At 39.0% G+C, this 24,951-nt stretch overlaps 2 protein-coding genes across 5 annotated transcripts in view; one reads left to right on the top strand and one right to left on the bottom strand.

Moving 5' to 3' along the window:
* Window positions 1-11,546, bottom strand: part of Yes1 (YES proto-oncogene 1, Src family tyrosine kinase) — a 50,906-nt gene extending 39,360 nt beyond the window's left edge. Inside the window, exon 1 of one of the 2 annotated variants that reach the window (XM_031368731.1) lies at window positions 10,725-11,546. The gene's annotated coding sequence lies outside the window, so the exon portion shown is untranslated. The remainder of the gene's footprint in view (window positions 1-10,724) is intronic. The other variant, XM_031368730.1, reaches the window with a different exon arrangement.
* Window positions 10,795-24,951, top strand: part of Adcyap1 (adenylate cyclase activating polypeptide 1) — a 117,542-nt gene continuing 103,385 nt past the window's right edge. Inside the window, exon 1 of one of the 3 annotated variants that reach the window (XM_031368737.1) lies at window positions 10,795-10,931. The gene's annotated coding sequence lies outside the window, so the exon portion shown is untranslated. Of the gene's footprint in view, window positions 10,975-24,951 lie in introns of all 3 variants that reach the window. The other 2 variants (XM_031368738.1, XM_031368740.1) reach the window with 2 other exon arrangements.

The following is a 24,951-nucleotide window of genomic DNA, read 5'->3' as shown; positions in this document are numbered from 1 at the left end:
TTTTTTTTTTTTCCATTTTTGTACATTTTATTTTGTTGTATAAATGTCCCTACCTGGATTTAGGTTTCATGCTGAAATATGCCTAAATAGAAGAGGCTACAGAAATAACTCAGTTGGTAAACTATTTGCTAACTAAGTAAGAAAATCGGAGTTCTGATCTCCATCATCCATATAAAAAACAGAGTGGCAGAACATGCTTGCACTCTCAGTGCTGGGGAATACTGTATGACACTATCCCTGGGAAGATGAGAACAAATATCTACTCACCCCAGACAGGGAACCGATAACACAGACCAAGGTCGGATACTACCAAAGTCCAACTTGATGAACTAATGAGTTTTCCTGGGGTTATTTATAGGAATATGGGTGAGGGCTTACTTGTAATAATACCATAAATGACTTAAAGACAGCTACATCACCTGCAAGCATGAAGGCTGGGAACCAGAACCACACTGCACAGCCTACAAGCAGAGTGTCCTTTCTGGTAGTCCATTGGCCTAAGCCTCTTATAAACAGCTGTGCTGGTCTATGCTTCTTTCAGGCAGGTAGGCTGGTCTGAGTCTCTTCAGGACAGCCCAGCTGGTCTGAAAGTCTTTCAGGTATTGGCTTGTCTTGAGAATAATTCTCAGGGGCTGGAGAGATGGCTCAGAGGTTAAGAGCACTGACTGCTCTTCTGAAGGTCCTGAGTTCAAATCCCAGCAACCACATGGTGGCTCACAACTATCCGTAATGAGATCTGACACCTTGAAGACAGCTACAGTGTACTTATATATATATATAATAAATAAATAAATCTTTAAAAAAAAAGAGAGGGAATAATTCTCAGTCTTTACTGTTTATACATTCTTGGAGAATCTGGTCAGTTTCGGGGACTTCCAAAAGCTATTTTGATTTACTTCATGGCTAAGGAGCTTCTGTGAAGGCTGGAGTGTTTCCCCTCCTCTTGGAACATCCTGCTGTTCCATTTTCCTTTTTACATCTTATATCTTAAGAAAATTCCCTCCAAAATGGAAGGTTTTAATTTCAGGAAACTGCTGTACAATATGGAAGAAGAGATAGGAGGATCCTTAGAACTTGCTGACCAGAACTTGCTGACTCAGTCAATCACTGAGTTGTGAAAGAGACCCTGTCTAAAAAGTTTAAAAATAAAAATGTACAAATGTAAAAGTTTAAGCTGTATCTTACAGAAAAAACAGAAGTGTCAAAGAGCTGTACTTAGGCATGAACTAAAGTATTATTTTTTTGAGTTCAATTTTAGCAAATCAACAAATATAATTTAAGTTATCTTTAAACTGAAACACAAATAGCAGTTACTGTTTATTTGCACAAGCTCCTATGACCCTAACTCTGGGCTTCTCCAAAAGATGTAGCTGCTAACTTATTTTAATAGAGATTTTATAGAACATAACCAGAAATAATTATTTTGTGATCTAGTTAAAGTTCTGCTGCTGTGATAAACACTATGACCAAAAGTAACTGAAGGGGATGAAAGGGCAAATTTCAGCTCACAGGTCATTGTCCATCACTGGGAAGTGAGGGCAGGAACTCAAACAAGAACCTGAAGCAGAAACCATGAAGGAACACTGCTACTTTGCTGGCTCATTCACTCTCTGGCTCATGGTTAGTTAGCTTTCAAATATAGCCCAAGACCACCTACCAAAGGAATGATGCCACATAGTAGAAGAACTACTACTTCCATGTAGTAGAAGAAAAGAACCAGCTCCTGAAAGTTGTTCTCTCATTACCACACACATATACACACAAAAGGATAGAGGAAAGAGATAATTTATTTTTAAAAAGCTAATAGACTAAAAACAGAAGAATCCTCCCATAACATTATTTCTGCATCTAAAGCTCAAAGCAATTTAGGAATCACTACTTAGTGACAAATATTAGAAATACTTTCATGAAAACTTATAATAATTCTTTAACCCAATCTGACAATACTAATAAAGCTACCTACCAACTGTGCTGGTTAATATTTTGTCAACTTAACACAAACTAAAGTTATCTTGGAAAAAGGAACCTTGAGGGGTTGCCTCTATCAGATTAGTCTGTAGGCAACCCTGTGATGTATTTTCTTAATTAATGATTGATGTGGGAGGGCTGAATCCACCCTAGGATTGTGGAGTGCCACCCCTAGACAGACGGTCCTGGAGTATATGAGAAAGCAAGCTGTGGGAGCCATGGAAGGAAACCAGTAAGCAGACATAGCCTCTGCTTCAGTCCCCGCCTCAGCTTCTACTTTGCCTTCCATCAGTGACAGAATGTGATATACATTTAAGTTGAAATAAATCCTTCCTCCCCAAGTTGCTACTGGTCATGTTTTCTCACTGCAATAGAAAGCAAACTAGGGCAACAATAGAACAAAATAAGATGGTGACAAGCCGGAAATGAATCTAGACTGTAGTTATTGCTTCTACATAATCTAATTAAATAGCAAAAGCTAAGGGAATTAACTGAAAAACAATCAGACATGAGATTTCCAAGATCAGATACTCTTGGATATCTGTCAGTTCAAGGCCGGCATGATCTACATCAAAAAGTTCCATGCCAGGGGCTGGAGAGATAGCTCGGTGGTGACTGCTCTTCTGAAGGTCCTGAGTTCAAATCCCAGCAACCACATGGCGGCTCACAACAATCCGTAATGAGATCTGACGTCCTCTTCTGGAGTCTCTTAAGACAGCTACAGTGTACTTACATATAAATAAATAAATAAATCTTTAAAAAAAAATTTCCATGCCAGCCAAAAAATATCCCATCTCAAAAACAAGCAAAAAGACAAAACCCAACCAACCAACTGAACAAACAAAAATGTACAAGAGCTTTCAATTGAGGATACATTTAAAACAACTTTAAAACACTGGATAAGATGGCACACACCTGTAGTCCCAACAACTAGGAAGACTGAGGCAAGGGGATCACTTAGGTCTAGACTAGGCAATACAGCTAAACCATTAAAACAAACAAACAAACAGACAGACAGACAGACAGACAAAAAATAAAGTCAAACCAAAACCCCAAAAACCTCCAAAATAAAACAAATAAAAAACGCAAAAAATAAAGTATCTTTGCTCATATATATACATATATATAGCAAAATAACATGTTTATGTTCATAGATATTATGAATAAACATGCTTACACATTTCAGTTCAATTTTCTTTAAACACACAGCTGGAAAGACATAAAAATAATTTTTAGTCTATCAACATCCCTAGCTTTGAGTATTTTTTAAAGTTAAAGCAATTTTTATCCTTTCATTAAGAGTTAATTATAGAAAAGAGAAAATAAGCCTGGTGGTGTTGCACACCTTTAATCCCAGCACTAGGAGTGAGGGTTGGGGGTGGAGAGGCAGGTGGATTTCTGAGTTTGAGGCTAGCCTGGTCTGCAGAATGTGTTCCAGGACAGCCAAGGCTTGTTTTGAAAAACAAAACAAAACAAAAAATGAAAAACACAGAAAGAAAAAAGAAAAGAAAAAATAAGACACCTAGTTCTCCAGGAAGAGGTAGAAGGGTAGCCAGCAAGAAGGTTTAGTGAGTAAAAGTGCTTGCTGCCACATCTGACCACCTGAATTCAATTGCTGGGATCCACACAGTGGAAAGAGAATCAACTTCCAACAGTCTTCTGACCTCCACAAGCACACTTTGGCACATGTGCTCCCCTCCATAAGTAAATTGTTAATGTAAAAACATTTTTAAGGTAGAAAATATACTGAATCTTAAAGACACTGAGGTGGCCGTTTATGACACAAGAGTGTGCCAATAACATATGACTTTTATGTAGAGTATACTCAACCTCAAACAGATTCACAGCACAGCTGACAGCCAGTTGTAAAAAGCTACTTTATAATTAACCACCCAACTGCCTATAAAGCATAACAAATATCTGTTTAATAAATAGCAGAAAGTACTGTCAGGAGCCAAAGACAATGATTAGTGTCTATAATCATTAAAATTCACTTTTAAGGTCATTTAGCTTTTTTGTATCTGTTTCCATGATTTCTCTACTACCAGTGGTATCCTGGGAATATAAAAAAGGGTCTTTCAGAAATTAAGGTATGGAACTCTTTTAGAATTAAAGACCTGATATCATTTAAAGCTAGATACCCTCTTTTCCATTTTTAAGTATTTTTTCATTTTTATCAAGTATTATATCACATATTACACACTTTAAAATACACCGAATTATAGCTATTCCATTTCATCAAAGCCCACTAATATGATGTCTGACAGTTCTTTTTTCTTTGCCTTAATGAACTGATAGATGTACACAGTGGTCACTTGATGAATAAGTATACTTCCATTGACTCAGAAACATTGGTCAGGAAACATCTCAAACTACATCTTCACATAAGATTTGTTTTGGTCTTGTTAGGCTCTGAAACAATTCTTGTTGGCCTGAACACTCTACATATACCAGAATGGCACCAAATGCAAGAGATTGGCCTGACTCTACTTCCCAGTGCTGGGATTAAAGGCCTGACATATCATGCCCAGCATCTACACAGATAAATAAACCAAAATTCTATCCTCAGCCTTTACAAAGGTCACTCTGGCTTAGGTTCCCTTCTGGTAAACTCTTCTGTTACTTATTTAGTTTGTTTGTTCCAGCTTTTCTAACTTAAAGAGTAACTTCTTCTTATAAGTTCAAAGATAAAAAGTTGAAACAGTGGCTTGCTGTTTATTAGTATTATCATGTTCCTAAGACATTCTAAAAGTCTCACTTGTTCTCAGGTAAAATCCTAAGAGGTTCAAAACCCCCTCTTCTACTATTATTAGAACAACAACAAAACTACCACCTAGTTCCAATAGGAGTGACTAAGAGATTTCTGAGACAATGAAGAGGGTGAGGAATTCCACTATAATTTCCACCAGCTACTACCTCCCATCAAATTCATTGACATTGTTGTTAATTTAGCTCTTTTTTCAATACTAGAAGGGACTGTGTGGATATAAATACAATCCTAGGTTTAGTTTGAACTCTCCTTTACCACCATAACCAGAATATTTCATAAGTTTTTCCTATAAAAAGTTGGGTGAAGCTGGAAAGATGATTCAGTGGTTGAAAGAACTTGCTGCTCTTGTAAGAGGACCAAGCAGGTATGGTGGTTCAAAACTGCAACTTCAATTTAGGAGGATCTAATGTCCTCTTCTGATGTCCAAGGGTGCATGCACTCACAAAGGGGCACATACATACATACACTGAGGAGTATACATAAGATAAAATTTAAATATAAACAAATTAACTGCTGCCCATTAGAATCTTACGTTAGACATTTACTAGATTTTAAAGTTTCCTAAAGTCGGGGTACTTCTTAAAATCAAAAACTGCTTTTCCTAGTGCTTTTAATATAAAACCCAGAATGACATAGTCCTGACTACCAAATATTCTGTCAAGAATCTGCAGATGGCTAGCATTTTTCCTTCTTAGTTATAAGAACTTGGGTTCTTATATCTATCACCCTTCTCCACACCAAATGCCAAATTAAATTTAACAGATGCTCTAGCTTAGAAAATATACTTTCAGCTGGGCAGTGGTGGCACACGGCTTTAATCCCAGCACTTGGGAGGCAGTGGCAGGCAGATTTCTGAGTTCGAGGCCAGCCTGGGCTATACAGAGAAACCCTGTCAGGAAAAAAAAAACCAACAAATAAATAAATAAACAAACAGACAAACAAACAAACTTTCTTGGGAGGGAGAAGAAACCTAAGTAGCAAACAAAACTTCCATTTAGAGCTTTAGATGGAAACTTTTTTTCAGGCAGTGAAGAATTTGTATAGCAACATGATACAGGAACAAATCATATGGAAGACAGTAAGAATTAAAATGATGAACCAGGAAAGAACCCCACTGTTTCCTCCAAATGTAAGCTTGATTACTTGGTAAATTTCTAACAGGAACTCTCCATTCAAAAATTGGATAAACGAGAAACACCTCTTTGTGCAGCAGAGATGAGGCCTGTATAATTTGTTGCTACTAATTCATCAAAGAATACATAATATAATTCAGATACCAAAGCAATATTTCATATTAGCAATATGAATCAGAGACTCAAATTGAGTACAACCTCTATGTGTTCATGCATAAGTATGTTATGTATACACAATTACACAAGATGGGGAGCTTGATTATAAACAGACTATATACAGAGTATATGGGTCTAAACTTAAAGAAGGCAATATGAGTAAACAAATCATTGTTTTGTATAAATAAATCATTCCTTGTTAAATTTAGACAGGGAAAAATACTGACTGGGAAGACATGCTAATAACAGTCTCTGTTAATCTGAGCTAGGCATTTATAAAGAATCCTTGTACCATTTCCCATGATAAACCCACAAACAATAGCCTCTGCAGCAAAAAGCTTCTTCCATCAAAAAGGAAAGTATAAGTAAGAGTTAGATGGTGGTTGATATCTCTAATTCCACTACTAGGAAGCAGAAAGCAAAGGCCAGAAGACTAAAAATCTGAGGCCAGCTTGGGTTACAGAACAGTTACAGAGCCAGTTCAAGGCCAGCTTGGTTACACTGTAAAACAGTACACACAAACAAACAACAACAAAAATTGTAAGTGAACACTTTTCTTTGCTCCCAATTCAAATATATGATTTAAAACAGAAGGAAAAGGAAAAGATCCTTTTCTACCACTGTTTTTTATTCTCAAGGAATAAAGGTCTTGATTCAAATCCCAGTTATGCTAAATCACAAGTATGCTTCTTGAGAGAGTCTACCCTCAGTTGCTCCAGCTATGTCCTCTCACCTACACACACACACACACACACACACACACACACACACACACAAAGAGACTCTAAAAATAAATAAATAAATAAATAAATAAATAAATAAATAAATGCGAAATGTGAAAATCTTTTAAAAAAATCTTTACTGATTTACAAACAGCATTACAAAACAGCTCCTTGGCTCAGGAACACTATATCAACTATAAGAGCCGCAGAAAGAAATAGTTACAATTTTATGAGAAATCTGTTTTGTCATATGAACTTTGTAGGACACAAAGGAAGAAAATATTTTACCAGTCTCTTGTTCAGTGGCCTAATGACAATGTATTCTTGATTATGTTCAGTCAGTCTTCTGTATCTCTTCCTTAGGGTTATGCTAATTTGAACTATTTCCCTACCTCAAATTAGCCAAAACCCTGAGCCACCCAGTACTTCCAGGATTAGTAAAAGGAACTATTCCTACATTTTCAGTAGATGGCTGTAAAAAGGCAGTATAAAATGCTGCATTATCACTTCACAGGCTGCTCATGGTATCTTCCAGTCTCATTTGCCATACCTACTTGATACTGTATTTGCATTTTCCCCCTTTTATTCTTGAGACATGGTAATACTGGCCTTGAATTCCCAATCCTCCCATCCCACCTCCTCCTACAGATTACCATGTATTGCTAGTACTTGTACTTGTTGAGGCTTATCTTCTCAAATACCAACAGTAAGAAAAGAGAATCTGGGGTTTCTATTTTCAAAATTCAGACAACATGCTTCTCAAAACCTAACTGAAAGGCACTGCTAGGCAATGAGATGAGGCACTGAGGCTTGTAATTCATGCCATCAGGACATCACACTATACTTTGTAATCAAATGATTCTCCATTTTTCTTGGAGTATGTTTCCCAATCTTTTAAGGTTATAAAGCTCAACTCAGATCAAGACATGTGGCCATCAAGTCGGCTGGTTCCAAGACAACAGCAGTGCTGCAGCAGCCAAGGATCCCTTGGCACAGACTTGCTCAAATGATACTGGCAACAGCACTGGTTCTTCCCTTTCTATCTAGACTGTTACTATAGCTCCTTTGCTAAATCTGCCTCTGAGTTTAGACAGGAGCTGGATGGCTCATAATCACCCAGCAGCTGCAGCTGAGCAATACTCAGCTAATTGTGGCACTGGAGCAGCTGAGAGAAGAAAAAAAATATATACCCTATTGTAGCCATACACAAGTGGCTGTACACAGTGTTGGTAAGACACCAACACATTTTAATAGGAACAGATCATTTCCTTTGAAGAGAAGCAGTTAGGTCTTGCTAGAGGACTTGTATTTATAGTATAAGTAAGTTTAAAAGTGAACCGAAGGTGACCTAGCCATGTAGCTCTCTGAACAATGGAAGATCTTACTAAAACTTCCTGTAAATATGCACACAAGGACAGAATCACAAACATCGCCTTTACAATGAGGCAAAGTTCCTGTGACATGAACTTGGCACAGATGCAATCTCCTCTTCAGTGCTCCATTATGACAATGTAAAGTAACAAAATCTACAGCTAAAACAGCAAGCACTATACAGAATAAATAAAGCAGCATCAGGCAACCACTCTGCCTCTCTGAAACACAACATTGTCATTGCTTTCTTCTGTAACAAAATTGTATTATTTCTTCAGACTCTACATACCTCATAAAGTGTAATTAAAGGAAAAATCACTACACGATGAAAATATCATGTTAAAACTGACACTGAATTGTTTTTATTTGAAGCATTACTGTTTTTGGGGAAAAAAACTGAATGAAAGTTAACTCTTGCTATGTCAATTTTGTCGTGGTACTTGATTTTCTGAAAGGTAGGTACCTGATAAAAGAACATCTATTCATTCAATAGACGTTTTGATTACTTACAATTTACTATTTACATTTAAAATTAATAACACACAACACCTTCTCTCAGAACATTAAAATAACAATAAAAATCAAGAACTCAGTAAGAAACACTTTTTTGAAGATTCTCTCATTACTGTACATTTGGAAGTGTGTGGTATTTTCAAGGCAGTTACACAGACAAACTAGTATATGACACTTATGATGCAGGAAATCTAAACCTGTTAGCAAAGAACCCAGGGAGTGCCCTTAAGCTCGACACTAATAACTAAATTTTTTAATCAACAGGGAAAAGATTAAAGGATGTGACAGGAAACCAGATTATCCTGAAAATTAAATGATTTATTTAATCTAAGCACCTATACATTGCATTACATTCATGCTTCTTAAAAATATTTTTATGTAAAATATAAAACCCAGGTAACAGACAAACACACAAATGTATGACTTGATAAATTTAAATTAAATTAAGACCAACACCTCTGAGACCCAATAGATAGAAGAACTTCCCAACTGCTGCAGAAGTCTGGCCTTATCACAGCTGCTTCCCTCCCTCCCTCCCCATCTTTGTTTTTATGCAAATTACTTCCCCGAAGTTTTTTTTTAAATAAGAGTTTTATCACTTAAATTTGCATTCCTAAACATCAGAGCCTAGCAATGCTCTTCAAAAAAAAGATCTGCTCAGGTTTCTTTCCTAAACAATAGTAATAAGACTAATAAATGATGCTCACACTGACCTGCGTCACTAAATTGGAAGCAAAATATATTTTTAAAAAAATTACCCAGAGTAATATGCTACTTACTGTTAGAACTATGCAAATTTGAACTACAAATAAACAAGGACTAGTAATATTTCACTTGTACTGGGTCACTGCTCTTTTAGCATATTCTTTTATTTATATATGCAATGAAATAAAATTTTATTTGCAGAGACAATGGGGTTTTTTTGACTACATATTAATATTATCCTTTGGCCATGAGACAAATTTCACATCTATCCCAATAAGACAGGTCAGGGCTGTAATTTTACTTTCAGTTGAACAGAAAGGAGTCAGTTTTGTGGTTTGTGAAGTCAGCAAAAACTAGCTACAAAATTAAAGGTATGATAACATTAGTTTTATGGCAAAGTACACATTTTAAGAGCTCTTCTATCTTTTACCCTAGAAACATGGAATTTAAACAGTCTTGTATTTAAGTTTCAATCAAAGGCAATCTTTTCCTTCCCCTAAATTTAGGACCTACTGAAATGTCAGCCAGCATCTACATTTTCACTGAGGTTTTGCTGGTATTCAAAAATAAGGTATAGCTAAATGCTGACGTAGCAAGGAGAAAAAAAAAATCCTGAAAAACAACTTTCCTACAGTTGTGCTCTCATATGTGATGCATAGAAGAACTTTGTTTTTAAATTAACACTCACTATCTGCCAACTCAAAAAGTTTCCAGTCCACAACCATTGTATTGGTTAACAGAGGTAGTGTGTATTTAGCCTTAAATGGAGTCAGTCACACACACACACACACACACTTAGTAACATTTTCATTAGTGTGTAATTTAAATTTAGAAATTTAACAGGGTGTTTAAGCTCACTTTCAATTGTCAAGATACCTTTGGTACAGTAATTTTACAAGACATGCACGAATATATACACAGTATCCTGTGAAATCACTTGTGTAAAAAACACAGCTGTAGAACACACGCGAGAGGTACAAAGTTATGTTTCAACTGCAGACTTTTCGTTTATTTACTTTGATAACAGTCATTAGTCATTCACTGCTGTTCAATCACTTATGCATAACCACCTCAAAACTACGCTGTGTCCATTCACTATAGCAATCCCTATACCAGAAACGATATTCCCACTTTCTTAAAACAACTCTTTCCCAAGCCCAATAAAGCAAAAGCTGGAAGTAATTATCAAGAAGCAAAACACACTCAAAACAAAATTTTCGTTAACACACGAGGACAGAGAACCGAACCCCTGGGGAGGCGGAGTGGCACCGAAGTTAAAAGTGGCCGCTGGTTGTAAATCGTTTCAACACCCTCAAACCCAAACAAAGGAAAACTTTATAAACAGGTCGTGGTTTTCAATCAAACCAAGTACAACCGGCCGCTCACCCACTGGTTCCCCAGCGTTCCACTCCTCGTTCCGGACAGTTGCGGCGGGCGTCAGGCGACACAGACCTCCAGGCGCTAGGACGAGAAGGGGCCGCTCCCCTACCCCCTGGTCGCCCTCAAACGCGAGTGACCCCACGCCCTTTAGGACGCAGGGTGCAGCGGCGGCGCCACACAGGCTGGACCTCTACACGGACTCCCGCAGGATCGGGAAGTACTGGACAGGGCGGGGACCGAGGCACTGGGCAAGCAGGTAGTGAGCCCAGGAGACACGCCCGCCCGCCGGCAGGACCGGGGGAGGGGAGAAGTTTCTCCTCAACTTCCAGACTCTGGGCCAGGCAGGCGGACAGCGGCAGGAGCGGCCGCGCCTTGAGAAACCGGGGAGCAGGAGGGTGGATGCCGAGGCCTAGAGCTGCCCGGCCGGGGTCAGTCGTCTACGTCGCGAGGCCACGCCGCGAGCTTACCTGGGTCCGGCCGCACTCGCACGCGTCGTCGCGGGGAGAAGGCGGCCGGCCGAGGCGGACGCCTGCGGGGCCCTCTCCCTTCTCCACCTCCTGCTAGCTGGGCGCTGGGAGGCAGCGACGGCCGCACTGCCGGCCCGGGACGCGTTACTTGAGGAGGAGGGAATTCCCGGGCGCCTGCACCCCGCGGCCTCCCACTCTCCTCCTCTCGCCGCCGACCCCGCCCCTCCGCTCCCGACGGGGGCGGACGCGCGCGGGGCGGGGGTTGCGGCTACCTGCGCGCGCCCGCTCACCGGAACTCGCGCCCTGTTGCCTGCTTGGAGCGCCTTCCGGCGCGGGAGCTCTGCGCGGGGTCTGCCGGCGGCTGGGAGGACCGGCAGTGTTGGCCCTACCGGCCCAACATGGCGGCGGGGGCCAGGCGGGTTCCTGAGGGGGCGTGAGGAGAAAGCGGCACCGGCCTGTGGTTCCCTGCCTGCCTGCGGGCCGACTATCGCAACGGGCGAAGCGGGGCTCCGCCTGGGTCACCGAAACACTGAGGGGTGTGGGGCTTTGTTTTGGGAGGGTGATCGGAGTTGGGGGTTCTTTGGAGAGAGGTTGACTGTTCATTTCTCAGCATCGTGTCTCTGCAACCTTTGTCACTGATAGTAAAATGTCAGTCTAACCCGTGAGCCACCCGGGCGGTGCTAACACCTTGGTCGTGGTCCAAAAACGTTCTCGTCTGGCCTTTCCGAAGCTGGGATCCTGTCCCTGCCCCAGAAGCTTCCTGTTGACTGTAGGTCGAACCAGCCTTGCCGGGAGTGGAACCGAAGCTGAGTTGTGTTGGCAACTCTCCCAGGAATGGTGGCTTTCACTAAGCGTGGGACGGCTTTTTATTTGATTCTAGTAATAGGGAACCCGGACAGGCACTGTGACTCTTCTTGACAGCTATGGAAACGGAGGTTAGGGCCCCTTGAAGTGGAGAAGTCATGATGAAAGGGTTTTCTTTTCCTCTGAAGGCCTTGCATCTTTTTCTACTTGATTTGTAGAAAAAGGAAGGGTTTAGGAGAAACTGGGGTAAAGATTGAGAGTCAAGGTCAAAAGACAATCTAGAATTACTCCTGATAAAGGCTCGGCTGTCTTATCACACTCTTAATTTCCCTTTTGTATTTCCTCTTTGATGGGGTTATTCGAAGTATTAGTGTGGGACTCTTGGTTTCCTTTGTGGTTTTTAGCAAAGTTCAGCATCATCTTTGGCATATTCTAAATAGCACCATCAACTCTGTCAGTATTCTGGTATTTTAGGAACTTAAATGCACACAACTTTAAAAAGTTTCTTCAAAGAAAGGAATGGGAATCCACATGAACAACTATGTGTGATGTAGAGTGGTGCTTTATTCTGCCATTGACTGGTGAATTAAGTTTTTTCTTGAAACTAGAACATTAATTACTTGAGTTGTTGCCTTTCTAAACCTACAGATAAAATAGAAATATATTTGTGACCCTAAATTTCCCAATTTAAAAAACAACAAAAGCCCTCTCAATATTAGTTTAACCTGTTTTGAATTTGTTTTATATTTTATTTTGTTTTACTTTGCTTTCTTTTTTGAGACAGTCTTGTGTAGCCCAGGCTAGCTTTGAACTTGCTGTGTAGCTAGGGATGACTTTAAGCCCCTTCTTCTCCTGTCACTACCTCCCAGTTTCTGGGGTTACATGTAGGTTCCATCATGCATAATTTCTGTATTTTAAGGTAGGGAGAGAGTATCAAAAGTACACCTACAACTTATAGGTTACATTTAATGGCTATTAGTTTTAGAAATATTCTTAAAGATGATGACAGAATCTGGGAAATTTTGCTGGGAAGTTTTGGTGTTATAGAAACTAGTCATAGCTAAAAAAAAACCTGTTTATGAAATGGACAAGTGAATGTCAGCTCTTGCTTCCCTTCTTCACAGTGTTATAGTGTGATATGGACCTATCTTGAAAATCAGCCCTAGGGAGGAAGGGGAAGGCCAGCGGAAAGTTTGAACTGTATTAGGTATTTCTAAAACTAAGGTGGCTGTAAGTTTGAATTATTAGAAGTTGAACTGATGACCAGTGGAACCTATAATTCTGCCTGGAAATGATTTTGTTTAGGATAAAATGCTATCAAGGAGAGATCTGCCCACTTCAGTAAGGCCCTGGTAATGAGTTTCTCATCCTGTAACAGTGGAAAGTCAGCTGTTCTATACAGGGTACATACACTGTATGATATCAACCATCCCTACCACCAGACAGACTTTTCTTTTTTTCTTTTTTTAAAGATTTATTTATTTTAATGTGAGTACATTGTAGCTGTTTTCAGACATACCAGAAGAGGGCATCGGACCTCATTACGAATGGTTGTGAGCCACCATGTGGCTGCTGGAATTTGAACTCAGAACCTTCAGAAGAGCAGTCAGTGCTCTTAGCCACTGAGCCATCTCTCCAGCCCCAGACAGACTTTTTAAAATAACTTTTACCCGCTAGGAGCAGGATACCCTTGTATACACATGACATCTATCTGTACATGGATATCCTTGTATATACATGGCATCTATCTGTACATGGATATCCTTGTGTACACATGGCATCTATCTGTACATGCCTACTCCAAGGCCTCACCTAGAAAGAGCACAAGAACCTCCCTAAGCTAAGATTTGTAGGTTCAGGCATTTCTTCAGTGTGAGGCTCATTATAACAAGCTCTCTGAAGTAGTACAGTTCATTACTTATTCAAACTTTTGTGTTTTCATAACCTTGTAGTGGGTATGATGGATTTGTTTTTCTTTCCTCTCAACTGGGCAAGGGTTGAGTGTCTTGAATCTCAGACCATCCCTGTATCAGACCTGGACTCCCCATACCTTCTTTGTTTCCTGACTGAGCCTGCTTCTCCAGTCTTCCTGTTGATTCTTTGAACTTCCTCCAATAAATTCCTTTTCAGCTTAAATTAAGTAGAAAGTCTGTTCTTTGCAAGTAAGAAACTCAATTTAGACCCCAGCTCTTGGGAGACAGAGGTAAAGAATCAGGAGTCCTAAGCCATTCACAGGTACATAGTGAGTTTCAAGCCAACCTAGGCTCAACCTGTCTCAACAAAAAGTCCCAGAAAACCAAACTAAAGCAAAACAAAACAATTTAGTGTCTACTGCTTTGTATTGCTGACTGACTGTCATCTCAGCTCAGGGCAGAATTTCCTACTTTCTGTTCAGACTAGGGGTGGGATGCTTACAAGGGAACCAATTTTCATAGAGAGGGATAAAGTAGCAGCACAACCAGAGTGGAGATAGGCACTTACAGGAGCCCTAACACAGATTCATGTAATTCTTGCCAGGCATAAAGCTGACACATCAGTCCTCTTACCTAAGTGAAGCAGTCAAGGCTCTCAGATCATGGCATCACTTTCCCCCTGAGCACTAACTCAAAGCTCATCAGACTCCTGCTCAGCACAATTTTGACAGCAGCTACTGTCCTCCCATGAGCTGTGTTTGTGGTTTCTATAGTTTTTCTTGAGTGTTTTGGCCTGTGTTTTCTGGTATCTGCAGCTGATGTGTAATAATATTAGCAGTGTTTCTGGCTTTGAGTTTAAACTCTACTAAGTTACTACCAGTTTGTTACTTCTGAAGATTTTTACACATGGGTTAGGAGAAGTAGAACCTAACTTTACTTGAAGGCACAAAGTTGAAGTTAGAATGTTTACCAGAGCTGATGGTTTAGAAAAAAAACTAAAGTTTAAAGTTCACTGAATGGGACCATGAAGCATAAAATATATTAGGGAACTTTTTATAATTAGATGTTTTGCAAGATGGTGCTAGCTTGGGTTTTAAACAATGTATTTAGAATGTATACTTTTCAAACTTTCTTTATCGCCTTTCTAAAGCTGAACAGATTTTGTTGCAACTTTAACTGCAACAATCACTTTCTCATATGTATCTGACCAAATTTTAAACCTTGACTCACCATACCTTAGGGTTTGACATAACTACAATGTCTTTAGTGCTTTAGCAAAATGTATTTACTCTTCTCTGACTTGTATGTGAGTAAAGCTTTTGATGAGTTGAAATTGTTCTTTTTTTTTCCCCTAGTAAAAAGAAACACATAATGATGCTTGCCTTTAATCCCAGCACTTGGGAAGCAGAAGTCTACAGAGAGAAACCCTATCTTGAAAAGCAAAACAAAAGAGACACATATACATTAAATATTTAAACCCATACTTTGGTGAAATGTGCTTTAAGTCATGTGAGTGAATGTATTAATCAGATCAGCAATGCAGATAGTAAAGTTGATAAAACATTACCAACAATAACAAAAGCAGTAGCTGCCTTTTATTGAGCCCCAGGCAATGCACAGGGCTTGCTTACAGCATTCCTTGAATCCCCAGAATATCCTTGGAGGTTAGCAGCCTTGTTTTCATGTTGGAGCTCTCAGGTTTTCATATTGGAACTCTAGGCTTAGAGGGAGGAGTTAAACACAATGTGAGAAGCCACTCCAAAATCTACTGAGAATCCTTATGATTTCAAAAACTATTTTCCCATCTCTACTGACAATTATTTTTAAATGTTATTTCAGTGACCAGATAAAACCACAATTATTTCTCCCCGATTCTAGAACACCAGGTAAATTGCTCATAGAAAAATACATAGCTTAAGCTGAGTATGTTATCTATAATTCCAGCACCTGGGACGAGGTGGGATAATAGTGAAACCCTCTTTCAAAAATAAGTAAGAATTTAAAAATAAATGCACAACAGAGAGATGTGGGGTTCTATAAATTCATAGAAAGTTCTTTTAAAATCCTATATAAGAAAGGTTGGAGAAAAACTTAAATGCATGATACTAGTCTTAAAAAAAATTAACTCGTTTAAAAAGAATCAGATAAGGCTTTCTGATGACTAGTTTTGTGCAGTTATTTACTCAAATTTCCACTAAAACCTGCATAAACCATCTTTTTCAAGCAAAAACCAAATACCTAGAAAATAATTGTAAATAAAACAGTCATCTTACCAAATGAAAAGTATCTGTTAATATTTCCATTTTAATCTGCCAAGCTGAGCTGACCTCAATTAAGCTTTGCAAGATAACCATAGTGGTAATGTTGGGGTCAGGAAATCACCACACAAGCCTCTCAAACACTGACCACAGTCAAATGGGGGTGGTTTATTGAATGCCACACCCCAAAACTGATCGATTAGGGCTACAAATCAAACTCAGGAGATGACTGCAACATTGGGTTAAGATCCTATGGGCTTTTTAACCCTGAGATCTACAGACAGGGATAGGGGGTTTCCTTAGGAATATGTTTGTTTTGGGTACTCAACTGTGTACCCAAAGGGGACTTGCCTTGTCTAACATTTATGTCTTTATTTGCCAACCAGGCTGTCAGTTACCCACGTACATGTCTTTCTGCCAAGTAGGATGTCAGTTCCCAGGGAGGTCTTAGGAACTTAAACTTTACTCAGTCCCTACACAAAATGGAAGTCTTATTCCAAATAGTCTCTTATATTGGTAAAGGTGTCTCTCTTATGTTGGAGTCCATCCCAGGAGCAGCTTATAAAAGTAAATACCGTAGAAAGTCATACACAGGTGCAGGAAGTGCTACGCAGTGGTTGGTTCGGGTCCAAGTTTATTTATTTTATTTATTATATGTAAGTACACTGTAGCTGTCTTCAGACACACCAGAAGAGGGCATCAGATACTGTTACGGATGGTTGTGAGCCACCATGTGGTTGCTGGGATTTGAACTCAGGACCTTTGGGAGAGCAGTCGGTGCTCTTAAGCACTGAGCCATCTCTCCAGCCCCGGTGGTGATTATTATTAAAAAAAATAAATATTTTGCTGGTAGGGAAGAAATTTGTCAGAGAGACCACTATAGGGGATGGAAGAGATATAGCCCTTCAAGTCAGTTTTGCCTATCAGCCCTTTGTTGGGTTAAAAGTTTCCACTGAGTATCAGAAACTGTAAAATACAAATAAAGTAACAGGTGTCTCTGTATTAAGGAGTCCTTCCTTAAGAAAAAGTAAAACTTGGGTAATTCTATTTCTCTTAATATGAAGACTCCTTTGAGGTTGGTGTATAGCTCAGGGTTTGAATGTGTGCTTAGTATATATGCAACAAGAAGGCCTTGACTTCAACCCCCAGGAGAGAAAAAGGAGCTGGGCACTATGATTCACTCCTCTAACTTCAGAACCTCAGAGGTTAAGCCAGGGCTCAAAGTTTAAGGCTGACTTTGACTATATAGAGATAGTGTCTCAAAAAACATTTCTTTCCTTTTAGTCTTAGTTCAGCTGAATTTGACCACAAACATGCCCACTGTATGTACTGAGATCAGAATTGTTTTAATTATCTTTTTAAAAAGGAAAATGGTGATAGCATGCCTAAGAATTGAAAACTAAATTTAGATGAATGGCTGAATTTTTTTTTAAGTACACATGTCTAATTCTCTGTCTTTCTTCCTTCCTTCCTTCTTTCTTTCTTTCTTTCTTTCTTTCTTTTTTCTTTCTTTCTTTCTTTTTTCTTTTTAATGATGTCCCTATTCAATGTGCACAGTGTTCCTCCTCTTGTAATCATTCAATAACAAGCTTCTTTTTTTGTGAGACCTCATTGTCAAGGAGCTTCCAGACTCTTGGCAAGAATAATTGAAAGCCCAAACTGGCAAAATGGCTCAGCAAGTCAAAGTACTTGCTGTTGAGCCTGATGACCTGAGTTTGATTCTAGGACTCACATGGTAGGAGAGAACAGACCCCAGAAAGTTGTCTCTGACCTCCACATGTGACCCACCGCCACTACCAATAATAATAATAATAATACATAAATTGTAATGAAGTTTTAGAAGTTGGAAGCTTAGCCAGGCATGGTGTTGTTTGTCTTTTGGAAGAAAAAGGCAGGCAGATTTCTGAGATACAGGCTAACCTGGACTACAGAATGAGTTCCAGGACAGCCAGAGCTGTGCAAAGAAACCTTGTCTCAAAACTAACTAACTAAATATTTTAAAAAAGAAACTTATTTGAGTCTTTTTTAGTAAGACATATAGACTTAAATTAGACCTTACTATGAGGTTTTATTTGCTTGTTTCATTACAAGTATACTGAACTTCAGTTAAATTATTGATACAAGATCTAGCTTTAATTAGATGGTTTCTCTGAAATATGGATGAAATTTCTCTTTGTTTCAGGATTCTGAAGCCTCTCTCTAAGTACTGTCTTAGTTAGGGTTTCCATTGCTGTGAAGAGACAACCCTTATAAAGGACAATATTTAATTGGAGCTGGCTTACAGGTGTAGGGGTTCAGTCCATTATCATGACAGGAAACACTGCAGCATATAGGCAGACATGGTACTGAATAAGAAGTCAAGAGTTTTACATCATGATCCGAAGGCAGTCAGGAGAAGTCTGTCTTCCAGGCAGCTAGGAGAAGGGTCTCGAAGCCCCTGAGTGACACATTTCCTCCAACAAGGCTATACCTACTACAACAAGGCCATACCTCCTAATAGTGCCACTATTAGGGCCAAACAAACCACCACCACCATCATTCATTGTCTGCATATAGTTAATGTACTTAGATTGTTAACATTACTTGAAGACATTAAGATATTTACCTAGACATTCCATTCTGCAATCTAGATTTTGCTATTATAGTTTTAGTTATACTCTAACATATTTTGTTCTTTACCTTTAGTTCAGCTCAAATTTGAATATTTAACTTTAAATTTTGTGGGCTGGAGAGATGGCTCAGTTAAGAGCACTGACTGCTTTTCTGAAAGGCCTGAGTTCGAATCTCAGCAACCACATGGTGGCTCACAACCATCAGTAATGAGATCTGACACCCTCTTCTGGTGTGTCCGAAGACAGCTACAGTGTACTTATTTAAAATAATAAATAATCTTTGGGCCAGAGCAAGTGGGGTATATACATAAAATAAATAAATTTTAAAAAACCTTTAAATTTTACATCATAAATGTTTCAAGGTATTTTATTGTTTTTCCTTTGCTGGGGATTGAACTGAGGATCTCATGGATGATCTCTACCCCTAAACTATAGCCCCCTATCATTTCCTTTGTAGCGCTACACTACAAATTGTTAAACTTAAATCTGGCTACTAATGCCTAAGAGGCCTGGAATTATGTAGGTATTCAGGAAGAATTTTGCAAATTTGCAACTTCTTTGTGGTGTTTAAAGAGGAGTAGAGACTCTTGGTTGAGATGGATCTCCCCAACACCTACACCTTTATTCATCCTTTTCTAGAAATTATGTTCAAGATAAAGATACCAGCAAAGACTATACGTAATGTAGAGAAAAGGCACTTGTATAAAGCATAAAATGAGACATGGTTTGTAAAACTTTCTTTGGGGAAAATCAGATTACAGATTTCTCCAAGGTACAGGAGAACACATTTAACAATAGAAAACACATAGAACCTGTGTGACCAGCCAAATACAAGGTTCCTGGCCATTTATGTTTGAAAGCAAGTTCCATTTATTTCACAACTGACAAGCATCAGACAAGTTCCTAGTGCCTTTAATCTCTTATACCAATCCTATACTTCCAGATAGCAATGGACCATGAAAACACCATTTTTTTTTTTGAAATGGGTGAGCTACAGGGGGAATAACATTCTAATTTATAAATATTTAATTCCTTCAGTGTCTGGCAAAAAGAATTTTGCCAGTATTTGTTGAACAAATGGATGAATGAATGAATGAATGGGACAGGTAGATTGAGTGAATTACTCAAGGTCAAACATTTAGTGGATAATGAAGTCATCATTTGTTTCTGTCGAATTCAGAAAAGGAATCATAGAGTGTTGCAGTCATTATTTCTCCATTCTTCTTGACTTTTGGAAAATTTCATGGGTGAATCTTAAGAGGCTTCCACTAAGGTTCTCCAGAGAAACAGATCCAACACAGTGCCTATGCTCATATCATAACGATTTGGTTCATATCATTACCACATCTGGCAAGTTCTGCAGCATGAGTTATTAAGCCAGAGAGCAAAGCTAAAGAACAGATAGTACAGTTCCAGTTGGAGTCTAAAGATAACTTGAGTTGGGGAGATGGCCCAGTGGCAAAGCACTTGCTGCACAAGAATGAGGAATAGAGTTCAGGTCCCCAGAACTCATGTAAAGGCTGGCAGAGTAGTGTTTGTAATCCTAGTGCTTCTATGGCAACTTGGAAACTGGGAAGGGGAACCTCTGGAACTTCTTGGGCAAGAGAGCCTGGTTTCTGTTTTCACTGTTCTGATTGGAACAGGTTCTCTGTTGGTGTGATGCCATTCACTGTGTAATCTGAAGCACACGCAAAAGATAACACTTTAAAATAGCATCACAGAATGCAATAGAAATGAGAAAGTGTTGCAATTTTGTCTTTAGCATCAGTTTAAGACTCAAGCATTTTAAAAATTAAGATTATACCAGCTTGAGCTATTCCAGGAGATTCAATTTCAACAAAAAAAGAGCCCCTTCTCCTGTCCCTCCCCCAAATGCTCCAAATCAAGCAATTGTAACAATTGGTGAGAAACAGCAAGAAGTAACATGACAACGAGGCAATCAAAGTTCACAGGAAGAAGGCAATGGAATGACGTCATCATTGGGACAATAGAGGAAGATGGTTTTGGCAGTAACCTTTGAATAAACTTTGAAGAAAAAAATTAGAAAGGGGGAAAAAGGAAACAGGAAAGGGAAGTCTGTCAAGAACTCAGCATGATATTGGGAGTGGGTGGGACACTTCCTGTAACAGCTTGATGTGTGGAACATCTGGTCTCCTCCCCTAGTCCAAAATCTTCAGAAATCTCAGTTTTCTCAACTGACCAAATTAGACACGCTAAGGATCCCACAACCAAAAAGCCGTTGTCCCTAGACTAGGTTATCTAAAGAAAGCAAAACTTTAGGTGGAAAATCAAACTCTCCTTTTATACTGAGAACATCTTCACTTTTTTCTAGGCAACAAATCCTATCTGTAAATGTACTTTATATATTTTAGAATATTGATTTCATATTAAAACTGAAGTACCAAATATATTTTAATTTAATTATATCAAAGGGCAAAAAGGTAGCTGGTGAACTTACAGAGAAAGAAATTAGAAATTGTTTCAAAGTTAATAATTTTCTGTTGCATTGTTTAATTACCTTAAAGTTTCTTTCATTTCTCACTTCAAATTCACTGTTGACAAACGTCCCTGAAACTCAGTTGTGCCCTCTAGTGGTTCTTGGTATTTAGTAAAGGCCACCTTGGAGATTTTAAACAACTTATGATTTTAAATTGCATCTATTCACCTTGTATGTATGTGGTATGTGTCCACTCATGCACATATCCATGTAAGTGAGGGCTGTGAAGCCACCATGAAGTTGCTGGGAATTGAACTCAGGACCCCCATTCCATTTGTCTGTTGCATCTGTTTTATATTATTTTTGTTTGTTTTGATTTTTTGGGACAAAGTTTCAAAGTATTGCCTTGGCTGTCTTGGAACTTGCTCTGTAGACCAGGCCAGCTTCAAATTCACAGAGATCCTCCTGCCTCTGCCTCCTCAAAGATGTGCACCACCACTACCAGGCCTGTTTCATATTTTTAATCCTGGAATACAGGTAAATAACCTGCAGAGATTTGAAAAACTGCAAACCCTTTCGTTCATGGGTGGGTTCAAATATCTACACTGAAAAAAAAGCAAGTTGGGAGGGTGGATCCAAAGTGAATGCTTAGATAGTTCTTATGTTCTATTACAGAATGTATTTATAGTTATCAGCATTAGGTGAGAGAGTTTTTAATGTTCTCATCAGAAGGATGTTTGAGATGATGGACAGCTTGACTAGCCCAAATTGATCATAAATTGATTATAAAATGTATATATACATCAAAATAATCAGATAATTTTTATAAATATGTACAATTATCTGCCAGTAACAAAATAGATCAACCTATTAAAAATAAAGTAGCAAGTGAGAAATTCTGTTGTAAAAACACAGAAAAGATAAATGTTCAGTGGAAGATAAGAGAGAGAAGCTTCCATTGAGAAAGAACAAGGACCAAAGGACAGTCATTGGGGTCTATAAGTGGAGTTTTATCAGAAACCTTTAGAGAGCATTTCCCACGCAAGAATAATGGAGGAATCACTGGAAGAATAAGTCCTCTGGGATGCCCGAGAAATTGGGATCAAAACTGTTGATAGAGGGGCCAGGGGCATTCCATGATGCTCCAGGCCCTGAGTTCCATGTCTACACTTCAAGACTAAGATCCCAAAACAAACAAATTGGGTAAGGAAAGTGCTGAAGGATGGCTAGTGGTGTGGTTTGAATGTAAAATTTCTTATGTTCAGTCCTCAGCTGGTGGCATGGCTTTGAAAGGTCATGGAACCTTTGGAAGTAGAAGTTTACTTGAGGAAGTGGATGTACCTTGGGAGTTTTAAAGTCTGCTCTCATTTCCTGTTTGGATTCTGTTTCCTAACTCAGTGTGGGCAGCCAGCTACCTTACTATGGTAGTATACCCTCTTAAAACCTGAGCCAAAATAAACCCTTGAGTTGTATTTGCTAACTATTTTGTCACAGCAAACAAAACAAAACAAAACAAAAACAAAAACCAAAAACAAACAAAAATGCTTTGGGAATGTTAATAAGTCATTATATAGAGGGGAATGGAGGGACTTGAGAAAGTAATAAATATGGTAGGAATATAAACAATTAGGTAGATGGGTGAGAATGGAAGGGCTTGAGAAAGTAACAAATACAACGGGAATATAAACAAGTCATTAGGAATGGAGAGTCTTGATGCCCAGGCTTCTGCTTTCTAAGTAAATCTTGCAGCATAGCTATTGGAGGGTACACACATTTTTGACAAAGAATATGGCTTTGGGGCCAGATCTCCTAGGCTAAAATTCAATTTCTTCTGCCACTCCCCAGCTCTTGATCTCTATGCTTAAGATTCTTATTTTCAAAACAGGGATTTTTTTTTTCTCCCAAGCTTTGTAGGATCATTGTAAAGACTACAATGAATTAGCATATGGACTTTTTCAGAAAAACATCTGGTAGCTGTGAGGTTTCTGTTTTGAGTCAGCTTGTCAGTACAGAAACAAGGACAGGGCTTGATGGCAGGTCATCCTCTGTAGGGTGTGGGCCACCAGAACTGCAAAGAAGCTGTTGATGAGGGTCAGGGTCAGTGAAAACCAGGCAGTTTTCTAGCAAAAGCAAGCAGTTTCTGTTTGATTTCCTTGGCATAATTCAGCAGCAGAAGAAGCAGAGGAAGGCCATTAGACTGAAAGTGGTACCAAAGATCAAGTGGCCAGAGAGGGCCAAGTGCATTCATGATGGAGGCTAACTAGTTTAATTTCGGTCTAGGGCAGGATTGTCAGACTTGGAGGTCAGGAAGGGGTCCGGTATCTGAACTAAGGATTCCTGTGAAATTCCATAGGTAGTTTAGATGGAAATGCAATGGGGCTCTGGGGTCAGGATGACAAACATGTGTTAGGACTCCTAGTTCAACTCCACCTATCAATCATTTTCAAACTTGTTTGAGAATCTTCTGTGGTTCTTCAGCAATGCTTCAAGGCCAATTCTATCAGATTGGCTCCTGGTGGAGGGTGATTGGAGGAAAAGTGGAAATAGAATTTATTTGTAAGACTGTTAGAAAAATAGTGTATTATTTTGCTTTGTAAAGTACTGCCTCTTGATGAAATGATATGGATTTGAGAATTTTAACTTGGATTGTGCCTCCTCTCAACTACAAGTGTGACTTAGAATAGGTCATTTATGTTCTTTAGGTTTCAGTGTGCTCATTTTCAACATTGGTAAATTGGATGAGATGATCTTTCTCTGACATCCCTTTATTTAGAGTCTCCAAGAGTTGGAATTTAGCCACCAGGCTGTTCAGTGCTGAGAAAGTTTGCGGGTGCCACCTTGTGGCCTAAAGAAATAGTATTGTCATGAAGTTCTGCCAGACTTGGAAGTTAGGTCTTCAAGGACATGAATAAGACACCCTTCCAGGATAAGAGTGCTCTCTTGTTAGAATAGATTGTGGGTGAGCTGGATATGGTATGGTAGCCAGAATTTTATCAGGAAAATCAGAATAACTCACGTGAATAATTTATGGTCTGCCCAACCCAGTGGAGAGAAGTTCTTTAACAGTGGCCAAAACTTTCTTGGAATCAGCTTACTTCAAATAGACTTCTTCTTTGTTGAAACAATGACCTTGAAAATGACTCCATATTCGTATGACCCAGCTCATGCGTCTCCTAATGTAGTTATAAAATGCTCTCATGCATGTATGCTACTTAATAGCCCTTGCTGAGCAGAGATGAGGTCAGGGTCACTTTACAATAATCCATGACAGACTCTTAATTTAAAATGACCTTTAAGATGTATGATTATCAATATTGAAGTGTCAAATGTCTGATTCTGAAGGGTTCTCAGAACAATTTTCTGGAAATAGCCTTGGATTATGAATGTCCTATCCAAGGGCACAGGGGCATCTGCAATAAAGGCTGTCACAAAACATACTGACTAAAGCAGAAGTCAGAGGCAGGTTTTTCTTAGTTAAACCCTGAACAGAGATGCAAGGCTTTTAGCTAGGAAGAACATTCTTCTCGAGTTTAGCATTCACAAGTTGTTGTTGCTGAGTTTTTTGTTTTTTGTTTTTTTTTTGTTTAGAAAAACTTGAGTTTAAAATTCTACCCTCAAAAAAGTTAGCTTTAGAACTGTTTGAAAGAGTCTTGGTTCCTTTATACTTAGAATTATTTTACTCCTTCAGTTTTTTAGTCCGAACTTCAAATTTTAAGCTGGAAAGGGGGGATGCAGAGGGGCT

The sequence above is a fragment of the Mastomys coucha genome, unplaced genomic scaffold, assembly GCF_008632895.1.
Source record: "Mastomys coucha isolate ucsf_1 unplaced genomic scaffold, UCSF_Mcou_1 pScaffold14, whole genome shotgun sequence".
NCBI lineage: Eukaryota > Metazoa > Chordata > Mammalia > Rodentia > Muridae > Mastomys > Mastomys coucha.
The sequence above is the reverse complement of the archived record's forward strand: the minus strand, read 5'-3'. Positions and strand labels throughout refer to the sequence as shown.